This window comes from Ambystoma mexicanum, chromosome 12, assembly GCF_040938575.1.
Source record: "Ambystoma mexicanum isolate Mex_15411 chromosome 12, UKY_AmexF1_1, whole genome shotgun sequence".
In the NCBI taxonomy this organism is placed as follows: domain Eukaryota; kingdom Metazoa; phylum Chordata; class Amphibia; order Caudata; family Ambystomatidae; genus Ambystoma; species Ambystoma mexicanum.
The window spans coordinates 848,145,345-848,157,713 of record NC_090936.1 but is presented as its reverse complement, the minus strand read 5'-3'; the positions used below and the strand labels follow the sequence as shown (position 1 = coordinate 848,157,713).

Below are 12,369 nucleotides of genomic sequence, written 5' to 3'. Positions count from 1 at the left end.
ACAGGAGTTAGATATGTATACTGCCGGATTTCTACAATTCATTTGCATCTTTGCTTTTCAGTTTTATGAAGTAAACATAGCTTGGGAGCTACACACTCTTCAGGGGTATATGTAGGGTTATCTCTCCAAGTAAATGTTCAGACATAGGGAAAACAATGCATTCCGGGAGGCATCAATATTTTCCTAAGGAATTTGATAAAAGCTGTAGATTGTACAATGGTTATAGAGTAATCCTGAGCAAATACACGTGACCCCAAATAAACCCCAAATACACTGATTTACACTGCATTCAGGATTCACAGGGTTTGCCAAATTTCTCAGAGATTCAAATGACAGGTTCTGTTTCAGCTCATGAACATTTCATAATATAAAATGTTCTGTAAACAGTGGCTTGAAGAGGTCACACCATTTCTTGTGTGGAAGCTGGAAGCAACAACAACTAAATTGTGAAGATCAATATACGTTTTTTTAAAGTGAAACTTTATTTTAGAACTTGCAGTAAAACGTACCAAAACACTGTATATCCTGACTTCCACTTCCAAATGTATGTGTTTCAAACTTAAAGTTTTCAAACTTAATCACATATAACCTGTTACCTGCACTGGATGTTTGATTTAATGTTCGCCACCAGGAAAAACAAATGTTCACCATAAATTTGATTGCTGAAGAAATAACACTAGTTTTAAATATTGCTCCAAGCAATATCCTGACTGTGACCTTTCCTGGAGTTAGTTGCCATCCCATACAAATTGTCATTGCTAGAAAATAAAACAAAGTCAGAGTTTCTACTACACAATGGTAGGGTGCTGCTGTCATATGGCACAGGATAACTTGATATGTCAGGGTACTCACAACTTCCTTAACCCAGTACAACAATCAAGTGCATTATGTTTCCCTTTTATTTTGTTTTTCTCCACTGTAAATCCTTAAAATAATAGTGGAAACATTTGTTCACAGGATAACGAAACATTTAAAAACAACAGATGAAGAAGGAAAATGTGCACATTAAAAGACATTTACGAGTATCATTTTAGTATAATAGAAACATGTCAACACTACTGTTGGACGAGACAGAAATCAAATGCATAATACTTCCAAAATCTTTATGAATGGTGCTCAAATATTCCAGAATGTAACAAGTTTATTAAGGTAAACATATATATTTTTTATTGTAATATGGTTTTAATAAAAACATTCCACAAAGCACAAAAAGCATAATTAACATATAAAATAAACATGATACACCAACCTATCAGTTACTATCAGACATTTAAGTATACAAAGGTAAACTTATATATTTTTTATTGTAATATGGTTTTAATAAAAACATTTCACAACGCACAAAAAGCATAATTAACATATAAAATAAACATGATACACCAACATATCAGCTACTATCAGACATTTAAGTATACAAAGTCATAAGTATTTTAAAAGAGAGAACCTATTATAATCACATCTATATTCTAATTTATTAAAAAAATAATAGTGAGATAATGGGCCTCATTCCGAGTATGGCGGTAAGGGATAGCGGCCACCGCTAACGAGAGCGGTGGCGGTAATCCCTTACCGCCATACTCCGAGTTCCCTTAGCGCCATGGTGCTTTTAACACCTGCTTTTAGCAGGCGTTAAATACCATGGCGCTAAGGGACCTTGATGTTAATTACGCCACCGTAATTTACGGTGGCGTAATTGACGCCTTCCCCACTCCCATTATGCCCTATGGGGCAAGAATGGGAATGGGGAAGGGTAAATGGGGATTGGGGAATTACCGCCCCGCCAACCTTGGAATGGGGCGGTAATTCCGCCAACCACCAAGACGCTGCCGGTCCGGGTACGGCGTCAACCAAGGCGTTAATAGCGCCATTGGTTAGCGCCGTACTCGGAATGAGGCCCAATGTTATGTCCTTAAGGGCCTGATTTACAAAAATGTTTTAAAAAGGACTTTCCCATGTTAAAACATTTTTTAAATCAGACCCTTAGTGTTAAAAGTTCACATATTTCTTCACAACACCTGACGGTTGCTAAAATTACTGAACTTGTATGTCTGCCTGAAATACGTCCTCGGAAATAATTTTCTGTGATCATATCAATATTATAGACAGAAAGTGCTTAACATGTAGAGCCTATGCAAATTCCTAATCTAGCCCTATACCTTAGAGTGTAAGGTATTTAACTGATAAAAATGAATCTTTATAAAATATGATTTCTCTCTCTTTCCTGGGAAGTGGTCGATATGTGGTTGTGCTTTAGGAGTCTGAAACATTACATGCACCAGGTCATTATACCATTTTAGTCGCTCTGTCTGACCATAGGTAGAGGCCCCGTCATGCTGGTACTCTTCAGTAGTTCACCATTTTTCATAAACGTTTTAACAATATCACAAGATTGGCCGTGCCCCACCTCATTAATGTTATGCAACAGAAAATGTGGAGGTGCTTTACTTGCTTGTATGTATAATGTGATCTTTTGTTGTTTATCTAAACACAGCAGTGTGTCTGAACCCAACTCTACCCTTAACATGCTGCAGAGGGTCGAATGTGAGAGGTTTAACACATATCTACAGCTGCATCCCTCCAATATATCCAAGCAACCCCACTCACCTACTATTATAAGTTTCTATGCCATAGAGAATTATTGTTTATATAAACACCTAAAGTACATGCTTTAGGGTCAAAAAGCCATATATTAGTGTCCAATTTTTGATATTACTGATCAGTGAAATCTTTTTTCTTAATCCTTAGCTGATTATCTTTTAAGCAGTATTCCTTGTCATATGTCCACAGAACAAGAACTGTTGTGGGTATGGCAGCCACACAATGCTTTTCTGTCCTAGCATAGCGAAGGCATAGCATGTCCTAGCATTCCAAAGGCATGACCAAGCATCTCGCATGTCAGGTATGTACACATTAAACAACCAGGGTGCTAGCCCTCACCCCTAATTTAAACCTTTTCACAAATGAACTAGCCCTACATAGTCTACAAAAATGTAATTGCTGTTCCTGAATGTTAAAATTGTTAAATTCCATTAAGCCCTCCTCAATATCCCACCAGTATAACAGATTTCTATCTACACATTCGAAGGCAGAATTAAAATCAACAAGATAAACAAATAACACACTTGTCTTAGGACTTAAGGCTTGAACCTTTAACAAATTCAAAACTAAGCAATTGATGTTTGTCCCCATGCCTTTTCAAATCCCTGACTTTTAATTTTAAAAGGTCCTGAATAAAATATGATTGCATGTGCCATCCTCCCATAGGTGCTGCTCAAATAGACAGCAGTGTTGTGAAAATAGGATCACATGATTCTCAAATAAATAAGGACGCTGCTGAAATGCCTCGACTGCTGCTCAAATGTGCCAGGATCCTGCTCATGCTATAGTATTGTAAGATGTTTTTACAGCGCAGATGTTCACCTCAAACAGGTATCCCGGTGCTCGAAAGCAATTGATCATACCAAAAAAGACTTGGACATATCTCAGAAAATAGTGGATTTAATCAAAGAGAAGTGCATTTATCTAGAAAAAAAGTAGGGTTTACTTTCCTGCACATTTCCAGTAATGGTTCTATCCCAAGAGGAATAGCATTAAAGAGTAGAGAATAAACTGCAATTTTACTACATTTGGGGGCAGTCAATGCTCCCAAAGAAGCTGACAGAAGAGCTCTGGAAGGGGTTTCACACACAGAACTATCTAGCAAAAACAGAGGCCATGTTGTTGCACTGGCTGATGTATGATAAAAAGGGCCCTGAATTGATTCCTAGCTGTTACCATCAATAAGTACAGATTGCAAGGCAGATGTAATAGGCTCCCTCTCTCTCTCTACATTTTAAGAAAAAAAGAGGCGTCAGGATTCTGCACAATCTGTAGTTTACTTGTGGTTGCCTTGGGAAAGCCCAGGTGTGCAGATTTGGAGTGGTTGTGGCGGCTTTCAATGCAAATGTTGACTAATTAGAAATTGAAGAAACGAAAAATATACAAACATTCTGTGCACGTTTTGAAGTTAAAGCAAGCATGTATGAGCCACAGCACTCACATGGGGTTTCATTGATAGATTTACTAGAAGAGACTCAGGATTTATACATGCCATTCTGTGTAAGATATTGATGGTGGGGGTTCAAAGACATGAAGGCTTGCTTCTCATGGAGAAGACACAGAGACAAGAGAGGCCTTGATCTCCCTGATATGGAGTTGTATAATGCAGCCAGTGTACTGAAGATGTTAAGTGATGTATAGACACTGGGAATCCTCAGACATGGATGGAGTTAGAGGCGAGCATTGTGGAGTCTTTGGTCATTAAGGATTTGTTGATGGGTATAACTGCCCAACACAAGAAGGATTAGCCTAGATCTGCCAAAGAACATCTGGCATACTGGAGTATGTTTGGTTGGTTAAAAGGTGATTTTGAAGTTGGGGAAAAGCAAGGTGTAACTGATGACCAAAGCCTGTGTAGCATAGATGGGGTTTCATGACATGTATGGTGGTGTGGGTAAACACAGAGGTTAAGTGGCTTACCACCACATCACTCTGAAGTTTGACGGTAGAGAGGAAGATTTACCTGCAGCAAAAATTTGAAGGTAAACCTTCCTTACCACCAAAAATCAGCAGAGTTACCATGCAGTAATTCCATAAGTGGTACAACTGCTAAAAATCCCCATGAAGTGCTATGAAATCCAAAAATTGGTGTGATTGCTGATGACCCCCGGGGTGAGGGGAGTAGTGATCATTAAGCCATAATGACGATATGACAACTGGGATTGTAGCAGATGATAAACCAATATGGGAGGAGTCTGAGAGTAGAATCATATGTCAGAATTATTATTCTTTGTATGCATATGCCTGAGAGTTTGTTATTTTTCCTTTTATTATAGTGGAAATTGGATAGGGAAAATCCCCACTCAATTGACAGTAGGTATTACTTGTCCTGAGAGCCTCCCCAATAGACATGCGCAAAAGGACTGCTGAAACAGCACTTTTGGAGTATCTCAGGTGCACTGGATGAAGGCCACCTGAGCCTCCATCTTGGAACATGCTGGTCCAAACTGGCCCTAACAATCGACCCTTTTCTCGACCGGAAGTATATCAGGGGGCATTGGCCCTGCACCCCTTGTCAAAGGAGGACTACTCTGGACATCGTCAGAATAGAGCGACTGACCTGGTAGTGGAGGACCTTGTGACAACACAGGACCACATAACAATAGAAGATGGACAATGGGTGTGAATAATGGATGGCACTGTTTCCCTTGTGGGGCTGTAGCGGGAGAGGTCACACAGAAGTGACGGCTATTATGGGAGACCAGACCATGAGGAAATATAAGAAGAAGGCGAATTGGAGGCAGGGGTTTCGTGTGGGAGGTGGGCTGATAGGGTGTATTGACGCATATGGTTTGCAAATCTACATTAAAGTGTATCTTGCCTTGTCCATTTTCAACCCAACTCCTGAGTCCTTTTGTCTGATTTTACGGTCATATTGGTAACTACCACCACTTGTAATCCCAGGCTAACTCCATGGGACCAAGGGGCAATAACAGTAATTGAGTTTGGTGGCAAGTCCACCTGTTCTTGGGTGAATAACTGGGCAGGACAAAGACTGATATGCAGGGAAATTTCTTCTCTGTGAAAGGGACAGTGAGCTAAAGACTTGGTAGAGTCTCTCCTAGGGGTTACTCTCCCAAGAACAGGTCAATGGGCTGCATTCGTGCTGGTAGAGAGATTCCCAGACCCCCCTTGTTTTGTGTCAATTGAGTATTACTTGTGTTAAGATCTTCAAAGAGACCACAAGAAGGTTCATATGTAGACATAGACAATCATGTACCCTCTGTATTCTTAGTAGTGATAGTAACACTATTATCACTGACCACTGTGTCTTTTCCAGTAATGAGTGGTGACATATTCAATGCTGAATCAACTTGATCATGCTCAACTTTGATGGCATTAGAAGAGTAAAAGGCTACATTAGTAAACAACCTTTTAGGAATTAATCATAGCAGTATAGAATTTGAAAGTATTGTGTGGTTAGATTAAATCAAGTGGAGATTTTCACAAAGCTTGCCTAAGGAGATGGAAGCAAATCTGTATCCAGTGATTTTAACGAATAGAAAATAAAGAATGCATTTTTTATGAATACAAAATAACAAAAACATATCAAATTGTTTACAAAATATATGTGGTGTGGGAGAGGGTTGTGATAGGGCTTTTAACATGGGGAACCAGGGCCTTAGAGGGGGGCCTCCCAAAAGAATGTAAAGAAAATGTGGTATTATTGTTGTTGTTTTGGGTTCACTAAAAAAATAATTATTTATGTATTTGTTAAAATCACATAGAACCAAGCAACTCATCTAAGGTAAGGAATTGAGGGTGAGGATACGGACATTTCCCTCAGGATTCTCAAAAAGAGGTGTCTGTGAGGGCTGGCTAGGAGAGTGAGGAAGATCAGTTTTACTTTCTTGTCCAGTCACAGTTGAGTTAAGCAAATGCAATTTAGGAGTAATCAACAAGCTTTTGTCCGGTGTGCAGTCAAAATATCGAGAAAAAAAATGTTGAAAGACAAAAAAATTGAAAAAATAATGCCGGAAAAAAAAGTCACATTTTTTATTTTTTTATTTATATTTCTTTTTTGGCTCTCGCGTGTAAAAAACAAGGTACAAAAAAGAAGTGGGAGTTGGGGGGTAATCCCCCTATTTCTAATAAAAAACTTAATAAAAAAGAAATTAAACCCTTTTGTCCATTAGATCACCCTTCGGGTAGCACACTACATGTTTGTTGCAGTTGAAGGCATTAGTAAAATGTGTATTAGTTTGCACAGACTATGCACTGCCATGAGGGTCCTGCACACATTTGGGGGACTCATTACTAGTTTCGATATTGATGGATGTTGGAGTAATCACAGTAAGGTTCAAGGAGTCAGGTCTAGGGCCAGAAGCAGCTGGCTTATGGGTCACCAAGAAGAGTGTGTACACCTGTTTCTGTCAATGTACTCCCTATGCAATAAAGTCAGTTAATTAGATGTTCTTCCAAATGAAAGCTCACAAAAGGAGGCAAAGGAGGGGCAGACAACACTCTAGCCGGCGAGTCTTGAATTGCAGTCAGCCAGGAATATCTAGGAATAGAATATATTGTCTGTTGAGGTAGCTGCTGTAGGCGTTAGTGATGTAAGAGGAAGTAATTATATTATTGTTATAAAGTAGAGTTGTCCATTTCTGTTTCAGGAAGTAGATGTTAGCCTAAAGAAACTTTGTGGGACATGATTCTGTCATCTGGTGGGACTGTTCTTTAAGATTACAGAATGAGCAGAATAAGCAGTACAGCTAACTGTGTGTTCCGTGATAAATGCATGATCTAAATGCATGCTTTGGTTTCCGAAAAGATCTTCTGCATCACAACTTGATTAAAAATGTGTTTTATTACCACAAGAAAGATTTAAGAGCTTGTGAAAGAAGAAATAGTTTCATGTGTGGAAGAAGTTGGTTTGAGCGCTGAATGCTATTGAACTGGTTAAGCCGGTGCAGAAGCATGGATCGGTGAGAGAAGTGGCGCGGTCAGTTTGCGAGGTACAGAGTAGTGTGGGCAAATAAGCATGGACCAGAAGGGTGAGAGCAATATACACACAGAGTCTTCCTGGAGTCCAAACATTTGTTAGATAATGGAAATCCTTCTTCCTTGATGCACAATCTGGTTGCCCCAGTATTTGTAAGAAAGGAAAATCCCCTCTGTCCTATCTGAACTAGTACCTCTGGGTTCTCCTCAGGGTCTTCAGTTACTGCTCGAACAGAACACACTTGCACTCCCCGTGGGCACCCCTATTGGGAAAAAGTGTTCACGAATGACCCAAATGGGTTACTGCCCACCATTGTCACTCCAGTATATTGGGGTATGGCATTCTGTCCCAGTATTGTTTCCTCTTTGGGTATCTGTGTCTGAGCAGGTGCCTGGAGTACGATTACTGTATCTTGAGTTCTTGTCATTTCCCCATGTTGTACCTGCTCTTGTCCCTGGGTAGTAATACCCTAACCCTGTGCGGGCTGTATCTGTAATTATTGTTTCTGCAGCATTACCTGCACCTGCTGGGGAGTCTGCTGCATGTATGTCTGCTGTTTCTGTAGCATGACCTGCACCAGGGGAAGTGTCTGTTGCAGGCATGTCTGTTGTGGCTGCCTTGCATGTGCAATGAGCGAGCATGTCGGTACAAAATGTCAAAGATTCTCATAAGTGAAGCACTGTACTCCGAAATGTGGAGTCATTCCCCTGTATCCCATTCCTCTTCCACGTGCGCAGTATCCTCTCTCCGTCGGATACTGTCCTGTGTACCCATTCCCTCCACCTGCCTGCATAACCCCTGGCTGCTGCACGTTTATGAATGTGGGTTGCTGCTGCATCTGTACTGTTCAGCATTGCTGGTTGGATGGCACCTGAGAGTAACCTCCTGTCTGCATTACCATGGCCACTGGAAGCCCCCCGTGCTTAGCTTGTGGAAATACCACTTTGGTTGTATTATCGACTGTCTTCTTATCCTTCTCCTGCTTCCTATTGCAATAGTGTACAATAGTCGCCTGTATCTCAGGCCACCCATTTGCCTCAATACCCACTATCTTTTCTAAAGAGACCTGCACATCCGCGGGGAGACCCCTCAGCCCCTCACTAAGATGTGGTAAAACAAAGGTATTTTTTCATCCCATGACTGTTTATTTTCCTGCATCCACATTTTCTGTATGGACCGTATGTATTCCGCGGGATCCTCGTCAGGCTTCATTTTGCGAGCCAAGATAGACCCCATGTCTGATGTGTCTGGATACAGCTCCCTTAGAGCCTTCCAAACATGTGCTCAATAATTTTTATAGGGTGCTCCAATGTGTATATCAGAGCCTAATTTTACCCTGGAGTATCCGGCCTGTTGCCATATTTTATCACTTCTCTCCTGACCAAGACTGCCAATAAACTTGTTACGTCTACTATCGCCAATGGGTTTCCTGTTGTCTCTTTCTCAAAAACCTACATCCTCTTGCTCGCAGTGCCATTAATGAAGCTAAAATGTAAGCTAAATTGGCCCTATACATTGTCTGCCATGGTATGTAGTGAACCTCACCCCTTGCTTTCTGTAAATGGGGCATTTGTCTGCGTGCTCTGTGTTTATTGCCACGTTTTGGTCTTTATGCTACCACTATTCTGGTTTTCTTGTTTCAGAGCCTATTTCCCCAGTCACCCAGTGATTCTTCTCTTTCCTCCTCTTCTCTCTCATCTCTTCTCCTGTCCCTCCTCCTGTCGGTAACACTGTGTGTCTCTATATCATCATTCCCATGATCGCTGTCACCGCTGTCTTCCGAGTCCAATATCATGTGCCCTTCGTCTGCCGAGTCCTGTACTCACTTGTCTATTTTAAACTTCATGTGTCCTGCTGTCCACCCCTATTACTGGCTTCCTTCTTGTGTTCCTTTTGTTTTTCCTCAATTTCCCTTTCCATAGCTCTTTCTTCCTCCTTGAACACTGAAGTTGTTGCTGCACGCTCTTTTTTATGTCATTTAAATACTTCCTCTTCTCTTTCACGTCCATGCCGATATTATTTGTGTCGGCCTCATCTTTCTTTTTATGTATTCCTTCCTTGTCTTGAGACACTCTTTTAGGATTTGTATAATGTGCAGCTGGTTTTAAAAATGGGTATGTTGTATAGGGTGTTGGTGGTGCACTTCCCTGCTCCTCCTCCTCTATCTGTTTTTTTTCCTTTGAATAATTTCCAAAGCCCCAGAATATCCTGTCTCTTTTTAAGTTTTGCACCTTTGTATGTGGCTGCTAAGTATTCTTTCTATACTACCTTTATCGAACGTTCCCTCTCCAGGCCACACTTAATAACACTTGCTTACTGTGTCGTTCACCCACTCGAAATGGTACTTTGCTATTTTATCGAGGTATTGTGGCAACTTCTTACACATATTATTGAACGGAGCATCTAACCAACAGGATGACATGGTCACCGCCTTATTCCTTTCTATTTAAAATATTCTCCTCTTTCTTTCCCTTCCTTCCCCTTATTATTTTAATCCCTTAAGCTCTCACTCTTTTGACAAACTGTCCCACTCACTCAAATATTATGCTCAATCGCTCTATTTTCACTTTCTCTGGCCTTCTCGGCAGGCCCGCCGTTTCACACCTCGCACTCAATACTTGCACATAATGGCCTTCTCCAGAGGCCTGCCTTATTATATTGTATTGTATAGAAATGGCCTTCTCCTCAGGCCCACCACCTTAACAATGAAGCAGGGTATTAGTATGTTAGAAAAAGCAATTACTGCTCTTATCGCTCAAGTATTCCGGCAACTCCAGCTTTGCAGCGTTGGGCTTTTTAGAAGTCAAATTGGCTCTGGCTCTTCCGTTTTTTCCACAGCCACATAAAACAAAGACTATGATCACTTTTCATGACAATAAAAATCAAACTGCTGCTACTCACAAACACGGCATGTACCTCAAATACATTATTTTCCCAAGAAAATAAAATGACGCACATATACCAATTGCCTGCACTATGCACAACTCTTGTCTAACAAGATCCGCCACTTACTACGCAACCCTCTGCTCTAGTGCAGATGTGCCATCGTCTGCCTGCCCCCTATCGGAACGGCAGACCTAATATCTAATACTACTATGGCCAATTGCCTTCTTCAGAACCAATGAGGGTGCGTCCTATATGCGTAAAAAAAAAAATCCCTCCTGCCCTTGGCGCTTTCTTGCACGGTTACACTCATGTATCCTTTTAGGAGATTCTTCACTTCTTGCAACCTCAGGGTCTCCCTTTAAAAACGGACACTTTTTGGTTGGAGTCAAGGCCGCGCCAGAGCAGGCAGACTTTTGGGACGTGGCGTCCATGGACCACTCTGGGCTTGAGCTCTTTATACTGGCCATCGGATGCTGTCCCACACTCCTCTGGGAGCATGGCTGGAATACTCGTGCCTCGGTTGAACAGCAGAGATATCTCACTGGGGCCTCCTAAAACGTATCAGGGGTCGGCTCATAGAACTCACCCAAAAATTACAAAAGTAGTCAAAAAAGAGTGCATGCCGCATGAAGTAAAGCCATTTTATTCAGGGCCCCAGACGTAGCTGGGAGAGCAAATTCAAACAGATTGTGGAACATAACTGCATGAAAAGGCACTGTCAAAGACATGCCTCTATGCTAAGAACCTTTATAGAAAACAAAATAATTAGCATTTGCAATAAAGCGACATGAAAAACTCTCCCCACACAAGTATGATTGGATCTTGCACTTTGAACCCATATAGAAAAGCAGATATTGCAAGCAATGATTGGGTTCGCAGACCTTCCCACCCCACCCTCAATTATGCCCTGTGATGTCACAATCCACCCCCAATTCCCATAGCACAAAATTGTGTCATTGAAACATTTGAGGTGACCAGTGGGATCTGCCCTGGTCACCTCATCCTGATTCACATGAGTATGGCCACCCACCATGTCACCATCCGAGCCTTGAACCCACGTACATACTGATGCACAAATGTTGCATATTGGGGACACTCTAACCCTTTTCCCAGGGAAAACATTCTACAGGGCGATTTGAAACTGCCGGGGTTCTTTCCGGCTCCATTAGAAAATCGCATTTCACAAATAATTCTGAATTCTAAAATGGTAATTTACTCATTATTCGCAGGGGGAACCTGGGAGCTCTAATCTGTTCACCTTGAAAAATAACCATTGTATACTTCTCTTAACGCTGGCCTGGGATTGCAGACTAATTTACCAGCTGCAGCGGCCTTTGCTGCAAACAAAATGCTTGCACATGTTTAAAGCAGAAGCAATCATTTAGGGCCAATTTACTGCATTTGATTCCACCACTACGCATGGTAATACTTACCTGTGACCCAGCATTTATGGATTAGTTTTATTAAGCCTTTGATTTCTGATATATCAGAAAGGGCCCCCTCCCCTTTTACAGTGCTACTCTCTCAGCTGATAAGTGTGTTCCATGATACTCCACAGAACTTGCCTTTTTATTACAGTTTCATGTCCATGGAAGGGTGCAGAATTATCTTGATGGTGTTTAGGATATATCCTAAAGAGGGGGTAGGATGATCCGCCATAGAAGTAGTAGATTTTCGATCCATCCTTCCAACAGGGATTGGATGTGTGGTGGGCACGTCTGTGCTAGAGCAGAAGAGTGCATAGATAGTGGCGGACCCCATTAGATGGGAGCTGCGCGTAGTGCAGGCAATTGTATAGTTGTGTCATTTTGGGGATAGGTTGTTCTTGATTTGTCGAGGTGTTGAAAAAAGACACATGGTAGAGTGTTACATTTTGGATTAATTTGTCAATTAAATTTTGGGTGTTTCTGTTTCGTCATAACAGAAAAAGTATTTGTTGATTG

The 12,369-nt window shown here is 41.2% G+C and overlaps 1 protein-coding gene across 10 annotated transcripts in view; it reads left to right on the top strand.

The window, feature by feature from the left end:
- Positions 1–12,369, top strand: part of C12H12orf50 (chromosome 12 C12orf50 homolog) — an 826,751-nt gene that overhangs the window by 380,483 nt on the left and 433,899 nt on the right. The window lies entirely within an intron of this gene.